Below are 19,959 nucleotides of genomic sequence, written 5' to 3'. Positions count from 1 at the left end.
GTCTGAAATGCTGTAATTTCCTTTTAGTATAAATTTGGAAAAACAAAACAAAAATTTGGATTTGTAGGGGAAGGGGTCAGGGAGATACTGTGACATTAAGCCCCAAAGTTAACATACTACAGTGGGTTTTTGTGTTTGCTTTTTGTTTTTGCTTCACGGTGGCATTTGGGAGTTCCCCGAGCAAGGGATCCAACTCAGGCCACTTCAGTGACAACGAAGGATCCTTAACCCACTGAGTCACAAGGGAACGCCTTTGTTATTTTTGGGTTTGGTTTTTAATAAGCTACAGATTTTAAAAAATCAAATTAACTAAAATCCAACACCAGAAGCTGTATTTTGAGATAATCTTTCACATTTTCAGAGCCTTGATTTTTCAAAGAGTGCTTTTGAAAGGGATATTTTTAGTGGAGTAGACAGACACATACACAAGCATTTATGAGGCACAGACTCATAAAAAGACACACAAATGGGGGGGCACACAGGGGATCCTGTCACATTTATGATCAAACCATATAGTTTGAAACCTGTCTTGCCATTTCGTTCTCCAGTCGAGGAAAGTTTGGGGCAAATCTTTTCCTTAAGCCTCCATTCGTCCTTGTGAAAAGTTAAAGGCTTTCAGAGCAAGTCTGAGGAAGGACACGGATATTCTTCTGTCTTTGGTCTTTTTAGGGCCACACCCAGTGGCATATGGAGGCTCCCAGGCTAGGGGTCTAATCGGAGCTGTAGCCGCTGGCCTACACCACAACCACAGCAACACAGGATCCTAGCTTCGTCTTCGACCTATACACAGCTCTCAGCAATGCCGGATCCTTAACCCACTGAGCAAGGCCAGGGATCGAACCACAACCTTGTGGTTCCTAGTCAGAGTTGTGTCTGCTATGCCTCCACGGGAACTCAGGACACTGATTTTCTGACCTGAGGAAATTTCGAGAATGTTGGACAATGGCAGTGTCTGGGTAAGAGCATCCAGCCCCACCTGGAGCATGCTTGCTCTAGGTCACAATTTGGCCCCGGCTCAAGGAGAGGACAAAGAGAAACTGCACCCGCTTTTGGCTGAGCCTGGCGCTCAGGCAGCTGAGCAGGATGTGCTTCTGCTTACAATCACCACCCGACCCACTCTGCTTCCTGTTGATGCTGAGGGAGCCCACTTGGCCTTGGGAGGCCCAGCTGGTTCAGGAGTTTTGTGCCGAGACCTGGGCTGCTCCTAGCAATTTCTGATGCGCTTAAACTGAGAGGAGACTGTAAATTTTTTCTTTTGAAAGATTGGCTTCTATCTCCCACTCTGACTGGTTTACCAGATTCATCTCAATAAAACACAAAAACAAAACAAAGTCCAAGTCTGATTTTTCTGGCCAACAGACGGTCTGCACTCTCCCTATTCCTCACTCGTTCCAGGACTGCGGGCAGTGAGCTTCTGGGCTCCAGACCCGCTGTCCTCAGGTCTGGCGCCTTCTCTCAACGACTTCACTTCTTGCTCAGCTCCACTGGGCTTTGTCTCTACTCCTCATCCTTTCCTCCTCTCCAGAATCTCTCTCACCTTTTTCAAAGGCCTTTTTCTGGAGCACAAACTCCTCCCAACCCCAGGAAAAAAAGAGTGCCAAAGATCAGTGAGAGAAACCTCGAAGGACCTCTGTGGCTCCCTGCCGAGACATCAGCCCCTACTCCCACCCTACCCCGTCTAGCTCTCTCTCTGTGTAAATGGAGAATCAAAATTTAGGAAACATCCCCACCCTGGCACTGCATTCGAGAGTTTGGTGGAGGAGGAATTCCCCTCCTGGCTCAGTGGAAACGAATTTGACTAGGATCCATGAGGTCGCAGGTTCAACCCCTGGCCTCGATCAATGGGTTAAGGATCCAGTGTTGCCATGAGCTGAGGCGTAGGTCACAGATGTGGCTCAGATCGCACATTGCTGTGACTGTGGTATAGGCCGGTGGCTACAACTCTGATTCAACCTCTGGCTTGGGAGTCTCCATATGCTGCAGGTGCAGCCCTAAAGAGACTTAAAAAATAAAAATAAAATAGAGTTTGGTAGAGGAGTCCTGTTGTGATCCAGCAGTTTAAGGATCTGGTGTTGTTACTTAGGTTGCTGCTGTAATGCGTGTTCAACCCCATCTCTGAATGGCCCCAGAACTTCCACCTGCCCTTTTTGTGTGGCAAAAAAAAAAAAAAAAAAAGTTTGGTGGGGCTCAGTGGGTTAAGGATCTGATGTTTTCACTGCTGTGGCTCTGGTTACTGCTGTGAGTCAGGTTTGATCCTTAGCCCAGGAACTTCTGCATGGCATGCCTCCCCCTCCCTCCCAAAAAAGAAAGGAGTTTGGTGCTGTGGTCACATGTACCTTTATTTCAGGAGATAGGACAATGATACTCATCAGCAGACTTTGAAGACCCCCATCCCTCAAAAAAACTTAAAAGACTCTGCTTTAGGGAGGAGGATGAGATTGGGGAGCCCCCAGGACTCCAAGTCCACTGATCACTGCCACACAAAGGGAAGCTGAAGAGTGGTGAAGGATAGTCCATTTCCTCCAAGCTGGGCGGGATGTCAGAGCTACTGAGGGTGGATGTCAAACTTCCTCAAAGCAGTAGCATTAGGAGTTCCCATTGTGGCGCAGTGGTTAATGAATCCGACTAGGAACCATGAGGTTGCAGGTTTGATCCCTTGCCTTGCTCAGTGAGTTAAGGATCTGGTGTTGCCGTGAGCTGTGGTGTAGGTTGCAGACGCGGCTCGGATCCCACATTGCTGTGGCTCTGATGTAGCCCGGGGGCTATAGCTCCGATTAGACCTCTAGCCCGGGAACCTCCATATGCCGCGGGAGCGGCCCTAGAAAAGGCAAAAATAAATAAATAATAATAAATAAAGACAGCATTAAGAGTACCATCACAGTTCAGCGGGTTAAGGATCTGGTATTGTCACTGCCATGACTCTGGTTACAGCTATGGCACAGGACCCTTGGTCTGGGAGCTTGCTCATGCCACAGGTGCAGCCAAAAAAAATACCATCAATTATAGATTACTGATTATTATATAATTTTAATTTCACCACACCCAGGAGGGTAGGATGAATTCTTTCATTTTCACAACTTGAGAAACCGAATCCCTGAGATGCCGAATGCCTGGCCCGGATTCTCCAAAAATGTTGGACTTGAAACTTAAATGAGACTTGTTTTCCTGGGAAAGCCATCTGAGCACCACCTGGGTGACAGATAAATGGGTCCATCAGCCACTGAGTACGGATCCAGCATTCCTGGAGTTATCTGTAGTTTTTCTCCTGAAGACTCCTGCATATACTAAAACTATATCTCTCCTCCTCCCCATGTCAAGCAGATTTCTCTTTAGAAAGACAAATCTAACTTCACTCATGTTAAGGCAACCAGTGTCCCACCCTGCAACTCATCCCAGCAAAATAATCTGCTAAATCTTACTGAAATTACTGTCAGCGTTGCAGCTGACCATTTGATTCCAAGACAAAAAGTTGTTTGGGGATTTGGCCTTAGCCATGTGGGAGGCAGTTCCTGAAGGTAATGTTTTACTAGATGGGATTTAGGGAGGGGATAGAAATGCCTAGTGACTGGAGAAGACAAATGAGAAGATTCCAAAAGCAAACTTCAGTGAGCTCTGAGTTCCCACAAAGGGATCTGGAGAATCTCACAGTCATTCTTAGCTTAGGTTCCTGTTTCCTGTCTCTGTGGGAGAAGTACTACTGCTGCTGCTGCTTGCTGGGCACTGCCTTCAGGAGGAGTGGGGGCTCATGGAACTCTCCTTGCCCTCAAGCTTGGTGCAGTCTTACTCAGGTACAGATAGGTAAGGAAATTTCTTTTTCTTTTCTTTCTTTCTTTCTTTTTTTTTTGTCTTTTTAGGGCCATACCCTCGGCATAGGAAAGTTCCGGAGCTACAGTGCCTGGCCTACGCCCCAGCTACAGCAACCAGAGGTCAAACTGTGTCTGCAACCTGCACCACAGCTCAAGGCAAAGCCGGATCGCTAACCCACTGAGCAAGGCCAGGGATCGAACCTGTGTCCTTAGGAATACTTGTTGGGTTCATTAACCGCTGAGCCAAGAGGGGAACTCCAGTAAGGAAATTTTAACACCAATGCTAAGTGCAACTTGCATAAGTGCTTTGTGGACATATATGTAGACCATCAGCTCTGATCAGGGAACCACAAGAAAATGCATAAAAGAGACAACATGTGCGCTGCATGTTGAGGTATAAGTAGGAGTCCAAAGGACAAATGAACATGACTCAGAAGTCATAGCTACTAGATATTGAGACTTGAGAGAGGGAGGGAGAAAGAGCTGATCTGAACAGCAAAATTCTACTGGACTGCTTGTTAAAATGCAAAGGGCTGGGCCTCCGCCCCTGGAGTTTCTCATTTGGTCTAGAGTAGGGCCTGAAAACTGCATTCCAGTGATGCCGGTGCAGCCTGTCCAGGGTCCACACTTTGAAAACTACATTAGAACCACTTTCTTAGAGAAAAGGTGAGGGTTTATCGGTGTGGTTTGGTTTCTAATATTGGAAAAGAGCTATGAGACAGAGGTGTAAGATGGACCAGACCACACCGGACCCACCCTGGAACCCCACCCCCACCCCAGGGATCCAGTGTTTGATGGCCTTGGGGGTCACAGGAGTGGCAGACTGGCAGGTAGGGACCAGATGTGGGGGTCAGAGCATGATCCAGAGGCAGTTCTCTACACCCAACACCTGGGGCTGCTGCAGCTCCACAGAGTGGCTCCTACATGCTCAGGTATTTCCTCACCCCGCACGGCCGCCAAGCCCTGCTCTGCTACACAGGAGCTGTTTGGCTCTATTATGTGAGCAGAGGAGCTCTGATCACACTTTCTGATCCAAAGATAGGGTGACATAATCTGACGGGCATGATAGGGATAACATATGCCTTCAATCAGATGGACTAAGAGGAGTTCCCGTCGTGGCGCAGTGGTTAACGAATCCGACTAGGAACCATGAGGTTGCGGGTTCGGTCCCTGCCCTTGCTCAGTGGGGTAACGATCCGGCGTTGCCGTGAGCTGTGGTGTGTAGGTTGCAGACTCGGCTCGGATCCCGCGTTGCTGTGGCTCTGGCCTAGGCTTAGGCGAGTGGCTACAGCTCCGATTAGACCCCTAGCCTGGGAACCTCCATATGCTTCGGGAGCAGCCCTAGAAAAGACCAAAAAAAAAAAAAAAGACAGATGGACTAAGAGAAATAGTATTTATTTTATAATTATTTAATAATTACATAATTTGATAAATAATTAGATAAATAAATGAATAAATAATTAGAGAAATAAATTTATTTATCTAATTATTGAGCCTTTGAGCCCACATGAAGACGCTAGAGGGTGTCCTGAGATTGCTGCAGCTGCAAGCATTGTGTCTAACCACCCAAAGAATGAACGCCTTGTAGATTAGACTTTCCTGCCCAATTTAAAATGTGGCTGATTTCTTTGACCAAACAAATTGCATTTGTGGATTAATCATATCCTTATTTAATGTAATTTATTTGTTTTTTTGGCTGCACCTGCAATATGTGCAAGTTCCTGGGCCAGGGATCGAATCTGCACCACAGCAGTGATCCGAGCCACTGCAGTGACAACATGGGATCCTTAACTCACTGCACCACAAGGGAGCTCCCTCATTTTACCTATCAATGAATGAAAAACAGATATGTAAAGAAAGAAAATGCAACTAAATAAAACCCCAACATACTGAATTAAAATGGTAATAAATATCCTTCTTCAAGGAGAGATACATATATATAAACTAAAACAAAACCTTTCTTTTTTCTTCCAGTTTTTTTTTTTTTTTTTTTGTCTTTTTGCCATTTCTTGGGCCGCTCCTGCGGCATATGGAGGTTCCCAGGCTAGGGGTCGAATCAGAGCTGTAGCCACCGGTCTACACCAGAGCCACAGCAACACGGGATCCGAGCCACGTCTGCAACCTACACCACAGCTCATGGTAATGCCGGATCCTCAACCCACTGAGCGAAGCCAGGGACTGAACCTGCAACCTCATGGTTCCTAGTCAGATTCATTAACCACTGCGCCACGACGGGAACTCCTTTCTTCCAGTTTTGTTGAGATATCATTGACATACAGCACTGCACAAGTTTAAGAGGTACAGTGTAATGGTTTCACTTATATACATCATGAAATGATTATCAGGGAATGATATAATTTGGGGACATTTAAAAAATCTCAGTGAAGGTAAAAGAATCCTTTTTTCAGTTTTTTGTTTTTCATTTTGGATTTTTCAATTTCATTTGTTTTGTCTCCTTTGGAATTATCTTTTACTATATGTTTTGATTTGGTTCAAAATTCAGAATCTTCCAAAAGACAAGGAGTCTCTCTCCATCTCATCTCATCCCTGACAGGCAACCACCGATGTGAGTTTCTTGCTTAAACATGTTTTATGCCTACGCAAGAAAACATAATTATATACATATATATTCGTTTTCCCGTCATAAAAGATTTAATAAATGCTTTTTTTGCACCTTGCTTTTTTACCTTTAACAATGTACCATGAAGACCAGCCCATCAAGATACTTATCTAGAGTTTCCTATGTCTTTTTAAAATTATCCCTTAGGGAGTTCCCATCGTGGCACAGTGGTTAACGAATCCAACTAGGAACCATGAGGTTGCGGGTTTGATCCCTGGCCTTGCCCAGTGGGTTGCGGATCTGGCATTGCCGTGAGCTGTGATGTGGGTCGCAGATGCGGCTTGGATCCCATGTTGCTGTGGCTCTGGTGTAGGCTGGTGGCTACAGCTCTGATTAGACCCCTAGCCTGGGAACCTCCATGTGCCGAGGGAGTGGCCCCAGAAAAGACAAAAAAAAATTATTCCTATACTACTTTATTGTATAGATATATAATACTTCTTAACCAGTTCCTTACTTATAGGCATTTGTTTTTGTTTTGTTTTGTTTTGTTTTTTGCTTTTAAAACCAATATTACAATATATAATTTAAAAAATTTTTTTATTCTAGTTGATATAATTTTGAATACAGTCATTTTGCCGATATGCCAGTATGTTTTTGGACACATTCCTAGAAGTGGGACTGCTGAGTGTATATATTTTTAAAATTTGGACAGAGACTGCCATATTGACCTTCACAAAAACATTACCAGTTTACAGTCCCATCTGCAATGTATAAAATTGAAATATGTAGCAATGAAAATATGTAGCAATACATATTTGGGAGCCATCTGTGTATAGATGGTATTTAAAATCCTGGGACTGAATGAAGCTGGAGTAATTAGGAAGGTGGTAAGAACAGAGCAAGCAGCCCAGGTAAAGCTCTCTCTTTCTCTCTCTTTTTTTTTTTTTTTCCTTTTTTAGGGCCACACCCGTGGCATATGGAGGTTCCCAGGCTAGGGGTTGAATCAGAACTACAGCTGCTGGCCTATGTGGGATCTGAGCAATGTCTGTGACCTACACCACAGCTCAAGCCAATCATGGATGCTTAACCCACTGAGCAAGGCCAGGGATCGAACTTGCATCCTCATGGATACTAGTCAGATTCATTCCCGCTGAGCCACAACAGGAACTCCTCTCTCTCTTTCTTTTTTTTTTTTAATTTGATTACGGTATAGTTGAATTACAATGTTGTGTTAGTTTCAGGTATACAGCAAAGTGAATCGGTTTCGTATATATTTTTTTTTTCTTTTTTTTTTCCCGTGGCTCATCAGAAATGAATCTGACTAGTATCCATGAGGATGCAAGTTTGATACATATATATATGTGTGTGTGTATATCCACAAATATCCTTTCCTTTTCAGATTATTTTCCCATATATATTATTACAGAGTATTAAGTAGATTTCTCTATGCTATACAGTAGGTCCTTGTTACTTATCTTTTTATTATGTTATTTTATTTTTTGGTTGTACCTGTGGATTTTTTTTTTTTTTTAGGGCCAGACCTGTGGCATAGGAAGTTCCTACGTCAGGGGTTGAATTGGAGCTGCATCTGCAGGCCTATACCACAGCCACAGCCACGCCAGATCTGAGTCTCAACTGCGACCTACACCACAGCTCACAGCAATGCCAAGTGCTTTAACCCACTGACTGAGGCCAGGGATCAAAGCCAAATCTTCATGTATACTAGTCAGGTTCTTAACCCACTGAGCCACAGCGGGAACTCCGGCATGTGGAATTTCCTGGGCTAGGGATAGAACCTGGCCACGGCAGCAACTCCAGCTGCAGCAGTGACAATGCCAGATTCTTAACCTGTTTCATCACAAGGGAACTCGTTACTTATCTATTTCAGAAATAGTAGTGTGTGTATATGTTAATCCCAATTTCCTGATTTATCCCTCCCCCCAACATTCCTCCTTTGGTAAGCATTAAGTTTGGTTTTGAAATCTTTGAGTCTGCAGTTGAAGCTATTAAACATGCCAAATTTAGAGCAAACACAACATTGTAAATGCACTTTATTAAAAATAAAATAAAATAAAAAAGGAGCCAGCAAAGCCAGTTGTGGGAGGAAGAAAACTAGAACTTTATATGTCACAGAAGCTTTAAGGGTGGGGAGGAAGTAAAGTATAAATTAATACAGTAACTTTAGAGAACAATTTGGCATCACATGATAAATATGTGCAATAATTCCACTCCTACAAACATATCCTAGGGGAACTCACACAAGGGACCAAGGAGATATGCCCCTAAGTGTTCACTGAAGCCATGAATATGATAAAAACAAACTAAAGTTCAATAAAAATGGAATTCCCTGGTGGCACAGCTAGTTAAGTTTTCGGCATCATCACTGCTGTGGCTTATGGCATGGGTTTGATCCCCAACCCAGAACTTCTGCATGTCCACGGGCACAGCCAAAAAAAGGGTCAATGAAAAGAAAAGGCATTTTAGCATATTCATACTATGGATACTATCCAGCAATGAAAATGAATAAATTATTTGCATAAATGTGGATTCAGCTCATACACAATATTAACTGAAAAGGCAACTTACAGAATGATACATTCAGCAAGAAACAATTTGTACAGTCTTAAAACATGCCAAACAAAAGGATTTTTAAGCTTTTTAGTAACACGTAAAAGCATACACCAAATTCAAGACACACAAACACACAGCAGTCCTTTCCTGTAAACTGTTAACTGAAACCCATGCATATCAGAATCATACAAAATGAGGACTGTCTGTATATATTTCTACTATTTACTATGTGTAGCACATATAACAAATGATATTAAAATGTTACAAATTAACAAACCTGAGTGGTAACCCTTTTTTTTGGGGGGGGGGGTCTTTTTTTTGTCTTTTTAGGGCCTCACCTGCAGCATATGGATGTTCCCAGGCTAGGGATTGAACTTGAGCTGTAGCTGCCAGCCTGCACCATAGCTATAGCAACGCAGTATCCAAGCCAAATCTGCAACCTTCACCACAGCTCATGGCAACGCCAGATCCTTAACCCACTGAGCAAGGTCAGGGATCGAACTTATGTCCTCCAGGATACTTGTTGGTTCATTAACCACCGAACCACAACAGGAACTCCCTGAGTGGTAACTCTTTAATGCTTTTTTTTTTTTTTGTCTTTTGTCTTGTTGTTGTTGTTGCTATTTCTTGGGCCGCTCCCGCGGCATATGGAGGTTCCCAGGCTAGGGGTTGAATCGGAGCTGTAGCCACCGGCCTACGCCAGAGCCACAGCAACGCGGGATCCGAGCCGCATCTGCAACCTACACCACAGCTCATGGCAACGCCGGATCGTTAACCCACTGAGCAAGGGCAGGGACCGAACCCGCAACCTCATGGTTCCTGGTCGGATTCGTTAACCACTGCGCCACGACGGGAACTCCTCTTTAATGCTTTCTTATAATTCTCTATTATTCTCTTCCAGCTAGACCTATTTTATAAAAAATTTGTGAAGTTAAGTGGTTCCCTGATGGCTCAGTGGGTTAAGGATCTGGCATTGTCACCACTGTGGTTCAGGTCCCTGCTGTGGCATGGGTTCAATCCCTGGTCTGGAACTTCCTCATGCTGCCAGTGTGACCAAAAAAAATTTTTTTTGCAACATTAAATCCAAAAGAATTGAACAAAATAAATAAAACAGTTGTCAAGGGTGGGGAAATGTGCCAAGAGGTTAACAAATACGAGGACAAAAACTTCTTCATTAGAATTAACAATACTGAGTGACTTTGATCAGAAAAGACTTCCTCAAGGAATGTGAGCAGAAGCCAGAGGAAGTTAATAGGACCAAGAAAGAAGGATGAAGAGGTAAGGACCAAGGAGTTCCCATCGTGGCACAGTAGTTAACGAATCCGACTAGGAACCATGAGGTTGCGGGTTCGATCCCTGCCCTTGCTCAGTGGGTTAAGGATCTGGCGTTGCTGTGAGCTGTGGTGTAGGTCGCAGACGCGGCTCGGATCTGGCGTTGCTATGGCTCTGGCGTAGGCCGGTGGCTACAGCTCCGATTAGACCCCTAGCTTGGGAACCTCCATATGGGAGCAGCCCAAGAAATGGCAAAAAGACAAAAATAAATAAATAAAAGAAGAAGTAAGGACCAAGGGCACCAATAGGCCTTGGGTGTCAAACTCCGGGGGTGTGGTGAGGTGGGCAGGACTGGGAGGTGGGGTTGAGCATTCCTTGGATCCAAAGCTTAGAGAGAGGGCATTAACATTATTTAGCTCCTTCCACAATCTTCAGAGAGATCTTCTGAAATAGGTTTTACAAACTGAAGAATGAATTCTTCTAATAGTCCCTGGGTCCCTCAGAGAAATTAAGTATTTTGGCCTGGTTTCTGAACACGAAGACAGAAATGCGAAGTTCCTGCGGGCTAGATCTCCCAATCTGGGCCATTATTCTCAATAAAGTGTGAAAAAGTAATAGATTTTGCTTTCTAGAATTTTTTATACATATATATAGGGCCACACCTGTGGCATATGGAGACTCCCAGGCTAGGGGTCTAATTGGAGCTGTAGCTGCCGGCCTACTTCACAGCTACAGCAACGCAGGATCTGAGCTGTGTCTGCAACCTGCACCACAGCTCATGGCAACACCGGATCCTTAATCCACTGAGCAAGGCCAGGGATTGAACCTGCATCCTCATGGATGCTAGTCAGATTTGTTAATCACTGAGCTGCGACGGGAGCTCCTTTTTTTGGGGGGGGGGGGCATATAATTAAAAAAAAAAAAACAAAGTTCTTTGTTAGAACATTTCAATACACAAATTGACAAAGGTTTTGTATCCAGAATATATAAACAACTCCTATGACTTGATAATAAAGGGACAAAATACAAAAAAATGAGTAAAAGACTTAGGCACTTTACAAAGGAGAATACATGAATGGGCTGTATATATATATATATTATATATAATATATATATTATACATATGTATATGAAAAAGTTCTCAACATCAATCAGGGAAAAATGCAAAGTCAAAAGAGTGAGAAACCACTATGTACCTATCAGAATGGCTAAAAGTAAAACGATCAAATAATCATAAATGTTGGCAAGGATGTGGAACGACCTGTCTATGAGAACTTAAAACAATCACTTTGGGAGTTCTCTGGTGGCCTAGCAGGTTAAAGCTCCTGTGTTTTCACTGCTGTGGCTTGGGTTGCTGCCGTGGCACAGGTTCAATCCCTGGCCCGGGGAACTTCCACATGCCTCAGGTGTGGCAAAAAGGGGGGGGGGGGGGGATGAGAACCTGAAATAAACATTGCAACTCTCATTTAAAAAAAAAAAAAAAAAAAAAAAGAAAGAGGAGTTCCCGTCGTGGCGCAGTGGTTAACGAATCCGACTAGGAACCATGAGGTTGCGGGTTCGGTCCCTGCCCTTGCTCAGTGGGTTAATGATCCGGCGTTGCTGTGAGCTGTGGTGTAGGTTGCAGACGCGGCTCTAATCCTGCTTTGCTGTGGCTCTGGCGTAGGCCGGTGGCTACAGCTCCGATTCAACCCCTAGCCTGGGAACCTCCATATGCCGCGGGAGCGGCCCAAGAAATAGCAAAAAGACAAAAAAAAAGAGTTCCCACGGTAGCTCAGTGAGTTAAGAGTTCCCTTGGTGGCTAGTATCCATGAGGATGCTGGTTCCATCCCTGCTGGCCTCATTCAGTTAGTTAAGGATCTCGTGTTGGCGTGAGCTGTGGTGTAGGTTGCAGATACAGCTCAGATCTGGTACCCCTAGCCTGGGAACTTCCATATGCTGCAGGTGCGGCTCTAAAGAGATTTAAATAAATAAATAAAAGATTTCTTAAAATGTTCATAATCACTTTATTTGTAACAGCGAAAAACGGAATACCCCCCAAATGTCCAAAAATTGTGATCCAACCTGCAGTGTAATCTGACTCAGCAATGAAAATGAAGGATTGTTCCCCTGTAACAAAAAGTGCAGATTGCTTTTATGCTTTAAATTTTATACACATTAAGAGTTTCTTGGTGATTGTTGCACGGCAGTGTGAATGTACTGAATGCCACTGAATGGTACACTTATAAATGGTTAAAATGGTATATTTTATGTTATGCACAATTTAAAACAAAACCAGAAAAAAAAAGATGCATCTTCAAATGCTCAGCCAACTGACAGGGTAGTCAAAGGCTACGACATCAGACATGAAAGCAGATTTTTAAAATCTTTTAAAAAGCATAATATTTAATTGATGAGAAGGATCTGGGCATAAAAACATTTATAATCCCACGGTGAAGAACAAGTTAAACTCTGAATTCCAAAGTCCATATGGACCAAAGCACTTCTCTCCATCAGCATAGGACAGAATCCTGGCTCTGGCAAGATTTAGTCCAATGAGATTCAAGGAAACGTCCGCCTCTCAAGCAGCAAAGGCCTCCTGGGACCGCTGGGGGCCAGACGGGGTGGAGAGCTCCTCCCGCCCCTGGGCAAGTTGCACAACTTGGACGCCACCCTCACCCCCGCCCTTCAACCGTGACAGGTTCCTCCCCTTGCTGCTGTTTTGCTAGCTGTGGGCAGCTGGTTCCAGGAGGCTGGCCGGTGTGTAGGAGAGGCCCAGTGTGAGGCCTGCTGGCCGTGCCCTGCCCGCAAAGCCCTTCCAAGCCAAACCCGCAGGGAGGCTTGCCTCTTGGTTAACTGAGGCGGGGTGCTCCAGGCCTGACCTTGCCCCATGTGGGCACCGAGTTCTGGGGGCGCCCAACTGTCATTCACCCCCCCACCACACCTTGCCCTAAACTGTGTCCCTTGTGAAGCCTTTTGTGACCACTTCCTGCAGCCCAACCACTGAGCTCTGGAGAGGGTGCCAAATCTGAGAAGATAAGGCCAGACACATGGGATAATTTCCTCAGAGACTGGTCGCCTCTTATAAGTACATTACCCCAAGTCCTCTCCCCCGGCTTCAGTCTTAAACTTGACCCTTCCACCTAGTCCTATAGGATGGCGGGAGATGAACAGAGGGGGAAAAATATGTTTTATATCAAATTGATATTCGCAACCCCCCACTTACAGATTGACTTCTTGCTTGGTTCTAGGGATGCAAAGATGAATCAAATCCGATCTTAAAAGATCTGTCAGTCTGGTGAAAAAAAAAAAACAACAAGAAAACACCAAACTGAAACAGAACAAAAACAGGAGTTCCCGCTGTGGTACAGCGTTGAACTCTGTGTTGAACTTCAGGGTTGTCTCTGCGGAAGCACAGGTCCAATTCGAAGCCTGGCGCAGGGGGTAAATGATCTGGTGCTGCCCCAGCTGTGGTGGTCGGTAACAGAAGCTGCCTAGATTCCTTGGCCTGGGAGCTTGCTTCCATATTTGTGCATTAAAATGTTAAAGATGCTATCACAGCAGAATGTGTAGGGTCAGGGCCTTTCCCAAGGAGGAAGCAAATTCTACATCCAGAAGTGCAGAAAGGCTTGAGAGGAAGTGGCTGAAATTCAATGTTGGAAGATAAGCAGGGTCTTGGGCAGACAAACCAGAGGAGGAAACAGGCCTTCCAGGCAACTGGGTGGGCAGAGTGGGGGTTTTGGGAACCACAGGGAGATCTGCAAACCTGCCTGGGGGTGGGAAGGCATAGGCTGAATCAGAGCATATCAATGTTTATCCTTTTTTTTTTTTTTTTTGGTCTTTTTGGGGCTGCACCCACAGCATATGGAAATTCCCAGGTTAGGGGTCAAATTGGAGCTGCAGCTGCCAGCCTACATCACAGCCACAGCAACACCAGACGGGAACCCTGTCTTCAACCTACACCACAGCTCCCGGCAATGCTGGATCCTTTAACCCACTAATCGAGGCCAGATTTCAAGCCCACGTCCTCATGAATGCTAGTTGGATTCTTAACCTTCTGAGCCGCACCGGGAACTCTGGAGCATGTCAATTTTTAGCGTACTCATCTGTGCCCTTGTAGTCTGGGTATTTACTAACCTTAAACTATTGACTCTCAGCTATATCCCCTCGGTTCCTGTGTTACGGATGAGAGAGGGAGTCTTAGAAGTTACATAATTTCCCTAAATTTGCGCTGCTGGTATGTTGTTGAGTCAGAGATGTCAATCCAGATTTTTCTAATTCCAAATCCTAGACAGGTCCCAGTTTTCCACAGGATCCAGGCCAAGAAATTGACTGTGGTTTTAAAGGTAGTGGGATCCGGGGAGGCAAGTGTCTTGTTGAAGGATCTCAAGCAGGGCAGTAAAAACGATGAGACCTGTGTTTACGAAGCAGCTGTGTGGAGGACAGATGGTGGGAGCTGCCAGGGGAAGTAGAGAAGTCCAGAGGTGGGTGGGTTTCTCCAAGCAAAACCTGGAGAATGAGCAGAAGATGGGGCTTGAGGAAGTGACTCAGAAAACCCAACAGTCACGGGTTGGGTACTGGAGCCAGTCTGGGAGGCAGAGGAGAGGTGTCAGCTTCTGACAGGAGAGTGACAAGAGGAAGTGAAATCCAGGGTCATAGGCTGCTGAGATACTACATCAGATAAGGGCTGAAAAGTGTTGGTGGATTTTGCAATTAGGACGTGCCTGGTAGGCCCACCAGCAGGCACTTCTGGGAAGGCCAGTAGACAGATCAGATGGGTTGCTTGCCTGCCCAGCTGACTGAGTAGGGCACCAAGCCCAGCCCACCTCTGAGCACCTGCTGTGGGCACGGAGCACCTTGATAAAGCAGTGCTGAACACACTGCAGCCATCCCATTTAAGAAATGAAGGTCAGGGGAGTTCCCATCGTGGCGTAGTGGTTAACGAATCCGACTAGGAACCATGAGGTTGCAGGTTCGATCCCTGATCTTGCTCAGTGGGTTGGGGATCCAGCATTGCCGTGAGCTGTGGTGTGGGTCACAGATGCAGCTCGGATCCCACATAGCTGTGGCTCTGGCGTAGGCCAGTGGCTACAGCTCTGATTAGACCCCTAGCCTGGGAACCTCCATATGCCGCAGGAGCAGCCCAAGAAATGGAAAAAAGACAAAAAGACAAAAAAAAAAAGAAATGAAGGTTCAGGGAGTTTCTTCATGGCTCAGTGGTTAACGAACCCGACTAGGATCCATGAGGATGCCAGTTCGATCCCTGGCCTCGCTTAGAGGGTTAAGGATCCAGTGTTGCTGTGGCTGTGGTGTAGGCTGGCAGCTGTAGCTCTGATTGGAGCCCTAGCCTGGGAACCTCCATGTGCCACGAGTATGGCCCTAAAAAGGAAAAAAAAAAAAGAAGAAGAAATGAAGTTTCATTAGTCTTCAATCTGTAAAATGCTCCAGTTTTTCAGAGCATTATTCATCAGTTTATCTATTGGATTGTATTTCATCATAAATCTTATGTTTTTGGAGTTCCCATCGTGGCTCAGTGGTTGACCAATCCGACTAGGAACCATGAGGTTACGAGTTCGATCCCTGGCCTTGCTCAGTGGGTCAAGGATCCAGTGTTGCCGTGAGCTGTGGTGTAGGTCCAGACACGGCTTGGATCTGACGTTGCTCTGGCTGTGGCGTAGGCCAGCGACTACAGTTTGGATTTGACCCCTGGCCTGGGAACCTCCATATGCCGTGGGTGCAGCCCTAGAAAAGACAAAAGACAAAAGACAAAAAAAAAAAAAAAAAGGCCTGTTCTGCGGTGGAGGCCCTCAGTTTAGGCAGGCTGAATTTGAGGTGATGTAGGACATTGGATCAGGGTGGCCATTGGGTCAAGGTTGGATACACTGATGTGAAGAGCAAGGATTTAGAGAGCAAGAGTCATTACTCTGTAAACTTTGAGCCTAGATGAGATCCTGCAGGGAAACCAGAGTTTTCCTTCCTATTGTTCACTCCTCATTCCCCTTACTCACTCTTTCATTGTCCTAGAATTAGTCCCACCCTCTCACCTTCTCACATGAACCTTGTGGGATCATCTTTTGCGGATGATCTATGAGAGATTGCCGTTTCCCACCATGTTTTTCCCTCTCAGCAACCCATTCTCTGCACTAAAACTTCATCGCTCTTTCCTCACCCAGACCTGGGCAAGCCCCTTACGAAGTCTCAGGCTACTCGCATGACCAGCTTTTCCAATGGTGCTACAAGGAGGGGAGGTGGGCAGAGCATCAGGCATCCTGATTCTGGGCCAGGGACCCAGGGGCTTGGGAGAAGCTGATTCTCAGGCTGAAAGTCAGAGGCCAGCACCTTGTCATTATCCTAAGGAACATCATGGAGTCAATAAGCAGATGGGGAGCCAGGGAGGAGCTCACTGCAGTCCCAAAGAAAGATATGTGTTCATGGGAGGTCCCATCGTGGCTCAGCAGTTAACGAACCCGACTAGGAACCAAGAGGTTGCAGGTTCGATCCCTGGCCTCGCTCAGTGCGTTAAGGATCTGGCATTGCCGTGAGCTGTGGTGTAGGTTGCAGACACAGCTCAGATCCCCAGTTGCTGTGGCTGTGGTGTAGGCTGGTAGCTATAGCTTTGATTGCACCCCTAGCCTGGGAACTTCCATATGCCTTGGGTGCGGCCCTAAAAAGGAAAAAAAAAAAAAAAGATATGCACTCATTATTGTTCTAAGAGTTATTTATTCAGCTGTGCCCATGGCACGTGGAAGTTCCTGGGTCAAGGAGTAAACCTGAGCCATGGCAGTGACAATACCAAATCCTCAACTAATATTTATTAAACTCTGTGCCTGCACTGTGCTGAGTGTTCTAGGTACAGCGCCCTTCCCCGAGATTCTGACATTATCTCCTCCTTCTGTCTGGGGGATTTCATCCCTGAATCCCAAACCCTATTGTGTACCTCATGGTGCCCCAAAGGCTGGATTTGGGGTATGGAGTATTGGAAAGGGTAGGATGTAAGTATAAGAGTCCCATCCTCCCCCCAGTCAGGGACCAGGGCTAGAGACTTCCCTATTGTCTTAAGACTCCCAAGGCTTCCCTTTAAGTAAAAAATAAATAAAGAAAAATGTATTCCAGGAGTTCCCCTCATGGCTCAGTGGTTAACAAATCCGACTAGGAACCATGAGGTTGCGGGTTTGATCCCTGGCCTTGCTCGGTGGGTTAAGGATCCGGCGTTGCTGTGGCTCTGGCGTAGGCTGGTGGCTACAGCTCCAATTAGACCCCTAGCCTGGGAACCTCCATATGCCATAGGTGCGGCCCTAGAAAAGATAGAAAAAGAAAAAAAGAAAAATGTATTCCTCTTTTTTAAGCTCTAGGGTCTGGGAAGTAAATGCCCTTTTCTGATACAGCCACCTCCTATCTCCTCCAGTAGCTACAGGAACTCTGACTTGGTCAAGGTCCCAAGAGAAATATATTTCTAACCTACATCATCTTTTTCTCACCTAGCAAATATCTGAGGGTCTCATAAGTGCTGCCCATGGTGCTATTGCCAGTAATAAGCATTATAATAGCAGACACTAGTTCTTTAATTCTTTTTTTTTTTTTTTTTTTTTTTTAGCTCCTGTAGGATACCAGCTGCATCTGCGACCTACATCACAGCTCAAGGCAACACCAGATCCTTAACCCACCCAGGGAGGCCAGGGATTGAACCCGAATCCTCATGGATACCAGCTGGGTTTGTTACTGCCAAGCCACAATGGGAACTCCAGTCCTTGAATTCTTATTGGCAGGCATGACAGTAACACTGGCACACATGATCTCATTTGCTCTGTACGTGTAAGGTAACGACTATTATTTCTGATTCCAGTTGAGGAACGTGAGGCTTAGGGAGGCTAGGTTACCTTAGCTATGGGCAATACAGTCAGAAGTGGCATTTAGATGGAAATCCTGTGAAATCAGATTGTTATGATCATTATACAACTACAGATAGATGTGATAAATTCATTGGAGTAACAAAAAATAAAAAAATAAAAATAAAAATATGTGATAAAAAACAACAACAACAGATGATTAACAAGAACCTACTGTAGAGCACAGGAAAATCTATTCAGTAGTTTGTAATAACCTACATGGGGAAAAAGAATGGATATATGTATATGTATGACTGATTCACTTTGCTGTACACCTGTAACTAACACAACATTGTAAGTCAACTATACTCCCATTAAAAAAAAAGTGTTTTCAGGAGTTCCCGTCGTGGCGCAGTGGTTAACGAATCCGACTAGGAACCATGAGGTTGCGGGTTCGGTCCCTGCCCTTGCTCAGTGGGTTAAGGATCCGGTGTTGCCGTGAGCTGTGGTGTAGGTTGCAGACGCGGCTCGGATCCCGCGTTGGTGTGGCTCTGGCGTAGGCCAGTGGCTACAGCTCCGATTCGACCCCTAGCCTGGGAACCTCCATATGCCGCGGGAGCGGCCCAAAGAAACAGCAAATGACAAAAAAAAAAAAAGTGTTTTCTGTTACCAAAGTTAAAAATCTTAAAAAATAAATAAATAAATAAAGTCAGGGAGAGACAAAAAAAAAAGAAGTCGCCTTTAGGTCTGAGGTTTAAACATGCTGCTGTGAAAGGCACAAGGTAAACAGATAACTCTGCGGGGACAAGTGGTTACTGCTTAATGTGGTGATCATTTCCTAATGTATGCAAATGTCAAATCGCCAAGTTGTACTCTCAAAACTAATGTAATATTGTACTTCAACTATATTTTAGTTAAAAAAATAAAAAGTAAGCCAAATAAACATGATGCTGGGCACAGGGTATCTTGCCTTCAGGAGAGCTCAGTATGGTCCATACCTTAAATATGGCATGAGCAGTGCATGCTGGGAGCATAGGAGGGAGCCACTTGCTGCAGGGGATGGAGGGTGGGGTACAGCATGACTTTGCTGGGGATGTGCATGACAGAGAAGATATATCTTGGAGAATGAGTGAGAGTTTATCAGTTGAGGAAGGGAATTCCAGGCATCTTGGGAAGTGTTGGGAGTGGAGGTAGCGAAGCCTACATTGGAGTTCTGGGATTTTGGCATTTCAGAGTCACACACCCTCCAGACCCCAGTGTCCTGAGAGTGGCTTGGGAACCAGAGCAGCTGGGGACACTGGTGATACAAATCTGACAGCCGGGACTTGCTTCTCAGCACACTTGAGCCTCTCAGTTCCAGCAAAAGCAAGCTAGAAAAGAGCAGAGATACAGATGGAGAGACGTGAAAAGAGTACTTCTTCCTGAAAGGGCCCTCTCTACTCTCTCAGGAAATACCTGGAAGCTGGGGTGGGGCCCAGGTCTACCGCCGCCGCTGCCTATGATAGCAGGGGTAGGTGGGGACTGAGCAGCGGGGGAAGGTGCAGGGGTGGAGGGCACTGTGGGGACGCCGGGCGGGGGGGCGGGGGGAGCACCCCATTGCATTGTCTGTGTCCTTTGTGAGCACAGTTCCATCCTGACCAGCCTAGCCACTGGGCTCGCCTTCTCTCTCACATATTTGGTCAATCCATTCCCCAGTTGGTGTTCAAGGTCCAACCAAGGGCACTCTGGGTGGGGCAACAGTCACCACGGCACACAGTGTGAATGGTGGCTGGGTGGCAGCCCCTGCCCTGGTGTGGCGGATGCCTGTCAGTGTGCCAGCACTGGAGGTGACAAGTTCCCCTGGCCTGGGAGTCTCCAGGTCTCCTTTGCCACCACTGCTCCTTGTCGTACTGGCCCCTCAATGTGTGCGCCTCTCTGCAAAGCCCCTAGAAGGGTGATTACCCCAACA

The sequence above is a fragment of the Phacochoerus africanus genome, chromosome 9 (assembly GCF_016906955.1).
Source record: "Phacochoerus africanus isolate WHEZ1 chromosome 9, ROS_Pafr_v1, whole genome shotgun sequence".
Taxonomy (NCBI): domain Eukaryota; kingdom Metazoa; phylum Chordata; class Mammalia; order Artiodactyla; family Suidae; genus Phacochoerus; species Phacochoerus africanus.
The sequence above is the reverse complement of the archived record's forward strand: the minus strand, read 5'-3'. Positions refer to the sequence as shown.